At 46.5% G+C, this 5,664-nt stretch overlaps 1 pseudogene; it reads left to right on the forward strand.

Moving 5' to 3' along the window:
- Nucleotides 1-2,566: 2,566 nt before the first annotated feature.
- Nucleotides 2,567-3,740, forward strand: LOC138293817 (peptidylprolyl isomerase domain and WD repeat-containing protein 1-like; annotated as a pseudogene).
- The last annotated feature ends 1,924 nt before the right edge of the window (nucleotides 3,741-5,664 follow it).

Consider the following 5,664-nt stretch of genomic DNA (forward strand, 5'->3'; position numbering starts at 1 on the left):
TGGTAGGGGATGGGTGGCTCTCAGCAGGACATCTCACTATGGAGGCTGTTGCATGGAAAAGGCCATTAAGAGAGAGCCCGCCTTCTAGGAAACGTACTTACTGGCAACAGTCTTCATAGAAATCAGTGGTCTTTCACCTGCCTTCAGCCCTTTACCTTGACAGTCTTCACAGCGCCACAATGTATGAACAAAGTTACATGCATAGAGTTGTCATGCACCCATATAGCATGTTATGTTAATAGAACTTTTTGAGCGCACAAATACCCGAAGGTGTCCTGGCACTAGCTCAGCAAAAGTAGGCTAGGATTTGATGATTAATTTACACAAAAAGCCATGTTTTAAGTGCCTTTCCGAATGATAATAAGCTAGACATGGCTCTGATATTGGAGGGCAGCTCATTCCAGAGTCTGGCAGTGCAAAGCACAAAGCTTCCACCTCCCCAGTTGGTCCTTCTGATCCTGGGAATAGTAAGATTGTTTGCTCTGGAGGAGCACAGACATCTGGATGGCTCATAATTTATACCTAAAGTAGTCTGACCCACCTCCATGCAATGCATTGTAAGCACTGCAAAGAGCTTTAAATATGATACATTGTCTGATAGGGGACCAATGTAGGTTACGGATAGCTTGTGAGACTGACCTGAAATTGGGGACTGGACAAAGACAGATTTTATCATCACTGCCCGTCACGATGGACATGTTAAATTCTGAAAGAAAATTTCAGAGGGAATTGAATTTGTTAAACATTTTCTCAGCCAGTTAAGATTTATTGGACCAGTTTTAAACAAACTGGTGTAGCGCAGTGCTGTGCCAAAATCAGCAGTGCCACTCTGCACCAGTTCTGAAATGCAAGGATGTGCATTATTTACCCCTGCGCCGGTGCTAAATTAACTAGCCAGTGCCAATGCAGGCATCCTTGCACCATAGAGCAAGGGTGTCTGCATAGAGGGGTGTGATTGTTTATGTGCAGGAAGGTGTCCCTTCCTGCACATAAACAATCAACTATGGCATTTTGCTTCTTCTATGTGTGCTGCAGGCGTTACAAATGATGACAAAAATTGGTGCAATTAAATCTTGGATATTTCGTTACGCCATTTTTGCAGGCCTCCTGATGTCGGAACGCCCCCCTTTGCCTACATTATGCCTGGCACAGGCATAATGTGGTGCAAGGGGTAGCAAATAAATATGTAAATATGGCGCTGCAATTTTTGCCTTATTGAGCCACATTAGCATAAAAAAATTACACTTATGTGCCACAAGGAGGCGCTAGGGCCTTGTAACTCTAACCCATAGTATTTGACCAGGTCTGATGTCTCATGCAATCCCCAATTACACAGAAAGGTCAATCATGGGGCCTGTAGCTGCAGCGATTACCATCACAGCCAGGTGCAGGAAACTTCTGCACACATCTGAAGTTACTGTAGACTCCGTGCACTCTGTGCCTCTAAGCATCCCTACGGTAACACATCCACTCGGATATCTTAGTCCACTGGTTCCTAGTCACCGGCATGGATCTTGGAGATATGGCACGTTCCTGCTCTTTCCCTGTGGCACAGGGAGGTGCACTGCCCCGCACCTCAGGGCTAGTAAATAAGCCCCTTGGGCCCATATTTATACTCTGCTTGCGTCGAATGTGCATCAAAAAGTTTGACGCACATTCAGCGCAAACCGTGCACCATATTTAAACTTTGACGCCCGAGCCTGCGGACGTCAAAATATCCTCTTTGTGCGTCATACTTTGGTATGCGCCAAACTGCCTTGCGTTAATGACATGCAAGGTAGGCGTTCCTGCCCAAAAAATGACTTTAAGACCTTTGCGCCTTATTTATACTCCAGCGTCATTTTGACGCACAGGAGGGGGCGGGCCTTAAAAAACGGCGCACAGCCTGATGTGCATCGTTTTTTAACACCTGGGTCAGGGCACGCGTTAAGGGACCTATGGGCTCACATCCATGCTCTCTGACCATGGAAGGAGTCCAGAGGTGCCCTTCCCTGCCCCCAAGGGCACCCCCTGCTGCCCTTGCACACCCCTGGAGGATACCCATGGATGGGGGGACCCATCCCAGGTAAGTACAGGTAAGTTTAGGTCAGTATTTTTTAAAAAATGTAAGTGGCATAGGGGGGCCTAATTTGCCCCCCCCTACATGCCACTGTGCCCAATGGCCATGCCCAGGGGACCTCTGTCCCCTGGGCATGGCCATGGCCATTGGGCAAGGGGGCATGACTCCTATCTTTGCTAAGACAGGAGTCATTTCAGTGGGGGTTGTGCATCAAAAAATGGCGCAAGTCCGGTTTGAGGCATGATTTTTGACGCACAACCCCCATTTTCCCCTACGCCGGCGCTGCCTGGTTTGAGTCATTTTTTTTTACTCTGACCAGTCCGCAGCACCGACTAACGTCATTCCTTAAATAAGGTTCCCGCGTGGTGCGTAGGAATGGCATTGCCAGCGGTAAAACTTTTGATGGAAACCAGTGCCGGCGCTGGTTTGCGTCAAAAGTATAAATATGGGCCTAGTGTTTAAATCACTGGAGTGCCTCTCTCACCATTGACATAAAACATATGTATTTATGGCCGTTGAAATAATGAGCCAATGCATGTTTTGAAAGACCTCATTCTTCTCCTGTCACCCACATACTCCTGAACCCTGTCTACAAAGTAGTATCATTGCACGACTAGGGTGGGACGAGATACTGGACTGGTCCTCCCAGAGAATTCATATTTCTCAAGAATGTACCCTGGGAGTACAAGACTGATCAGACAAATGAGTTTGCTAAATTCAAGGCTTATCTCACTAGCATAGGTCTTTCACGCTTGCAACTACTGGATCAGACAGAAAAGTCAGTTTTTTCAGGTTTTTGACTAGGAAACTCATGAGGGTTTGATGAATCTTCAAGCATGTTCACTGAACTGCAGCCGATGAGGCATCAGCTTCCAGACATGGTGCTTGGCCGGTGTATGGCTGTGAACTGGAGAAGGTGGATGCAATTTGATTAATTAGCATAATTTTCGATAAACCTGGACATTTTGCTTGTATAGAATGATGGTCGGCGGTAAAGTCAGAAATGTAGAAACAAAGCGGTGTGTCCGTATCCTAGAGAAACAAGAAAAGGTAAGAATATTACAGAATGTCATGCCCTAAGGTGCAGCCAGGAAGCATCTAGCTGCAGCCACTGTAGAGATGAAGGCTTCCAATAATCCTGATTCCTATGAACATCCAAGCTGACCCAACAATTGTCAATTGTCTTCAAAGCTTTCAAAACGAACCACTGTTTTCCAATCAGGTACCACAAGACCCAGAGAAAGCAGACTCTGAACGAGATGCATTCAATGAGAAACACCATCACATGAAGAGGTTATGGCAGCCATGCAGGAAGAATGGCACAGTCTTATGCCTGACAGTAAAATTGTTCACACTGGTATGAGGGATGTCTATGTCAAACTCTTTGAGTGCCCCAAAACAGTGGAAAACCTCTGTGTGCCCAGTCGGGATGGGTATTACAAGGGCCACACATTTCATCGCATTGTTAAGGGTTTCATGGTGCAAACAGGAAATTCACCAGGGACAGGAGTGGGTGGCGAAAGCATTTGGGGAGGAGAATTTGAAGATACATTTCATCCAGCTCTATGACATGATAGGCCATTGGCCATATACACTCAGTGTGGCCAGTGCAAGAACAAACTCCAATGGCTCAAAGTTCATCCTCACAGTAGTGCTAACACTATGGCTAGACAACAAGTAGAGATATTTATGACAACATGATTATTTTTTTGCATTTTTTCAGGAAATTACAGAAAAGTTAGAATCTTTCTGGTTGTTTCTAAACTTTCTGAGTTAGCGCACTTTTTTTGGGGCGAGTGACGAAACGGTTGCTAGTTTTTTTCTACATAATAATAAAACGTGTTTTAAGGGTTTTTTCACCAGAGGATATTAGACTGATGTTTTTCCTGTACTGTGGATGAATACCCCTATGTTTAAAAAGCCAAATATGATTCTTCTAGAGTGAATCCACTGAGTTTCAGCCTACTGCTTATTTAATGCCTTGCCCTCACTCAGAGGTTTTTCCCTGATTTTCTCACACCTGCTTATTTGCCCGAAACAAACATCTGCCACCCATGCTTCACATGGATGGAGCAAAGTACCCGGGTTCAAGCAAGAAGCAGCAAATAAAGAAAGAGCAAAAGGCCATTAATGATTGTCTTTGTGCAGGAAGGTGTCCCTTCCTGCACACAAACAATCATTAAATAATGACAATTTGCTACTATTATGAGTGCTGCAGAATGCAGCACACATAGAACTAGCAAATCGCCGTTATTGATTGTTTACGTGCATGAAGGGACACCTTCCTGCACATAGACAATCATCCCTGAAACGCAGGCATCATTGCACTACGGTGCAATGGTGCCTGGTTAGCTCTAGGCAGCTAAATATAGCGCCAGCGCTAGGGGAAACAGGGGTGCGCCATATTGTTGTAAATATGGCACAGCCCTGCCTTTCTGAAGTGACGCAGGGCAGCGCTGAGCCACTCATTTGTAAATATGCCCCTTAGTGCTGTGGCAGAATCAGTCTGGGTGGCGATACGGCTTAGTTGATGCACATCTTTGATGAATATGAAAGACCGCAGTACCAAACAAAAGGACAAGTATAACATGATCCTTTTCATTTTAAAGAGATTAGTATCTGCAATCAGGGAGTGGAGAAAAATGCCTGTGTTTTGTCACTGTGAACTTTTATGAAGCCTGGCATCGCCACCACTCTGCCCCCCTCATGGGGGCTTATCGCTAGCAACATCTGCTGTGGTGAGACCTTCCTGCTGTGGCCTTAGGGAGGGCAGGAGAATGAGCCCCTTATGCTCCGACAGGTCCATTGTCATTCTTTATGTGACGAGTCTCGAACATCCTTAAAAGTAGGTGGAAAAAACAGCCCACATCTGGCTTCAATCAATGTGCCTCTGCGCCGGCTGAATGCCCTATTTCCTAGTCCAATCCTGCCTTACACTTCCGCTTTGCAGCTGTCAGAATTAACTGTCCGGGACGGTTCTCTTTTCACGAAAAGTAGGGGAACAGTTTTCCTTAATTTAAAAAAGTATGTCATATCCCTCCGACCCCGCCCACTTTGACCACTGCTTCTCTATGACCCAACGGTGCTGGCCACATTAGCATCTGCTCAGATTGCACCGCTGTGCGCTAGACACCTTCAGGACTGTCTGGTCGCATCTCAACCCAATGGTCTAACAGTATTGCTGCTCTCATCTCTAGCCCCGCTCCCAAACTCACTGTGGCTGCTCTTTCACCCACAAACTCTGGGGAAGGCAGTCCCTACATCCCAGGTTCCTGGCAGTCACCACCGGCAGACTCTCTCCTTTCCCCCCAAACTCTTAGGTTGTTCAGTTCGACCCATGCTCACTGACTGATGGTCCCTTCCCACCTCATGCTCACTGACATCTTGTCCCTTAGCCCCCAGATTCCTTGCAGGTTGTCTCTTCCCTCGAGAAGCTCCCGTATACTCTGTCCATTCCTTTATCCAGCTCACTGGCAGTCTGACTCTTCCTCTAAAGCTCACAAGTAGCTGTCCTTTCCTTACCCAAGCTCACTGGCAGGCTATCCCTTTCCTCCCCGAGGTCATTGGCAGAATGTCTCTACCGTCTAAAGCTCACTATTATACTG

This window comes from Pleurodeles waltl, chromosome 4_2 (assembly GCF_031143425.1).
Source record: "Pleurodeles waltl isolate 20211129_DDA chromosome 4_2, aPleWal1.hap1.20221129, whole genome shotgun sequence".
Taxonomy (NCBI): domain Eukaryota; kingdom Metazoa; phylum Chordata; class Amphibia; order Caudata; family Salamandridae; genus Pleurodeles; species Pleurodeles waltl.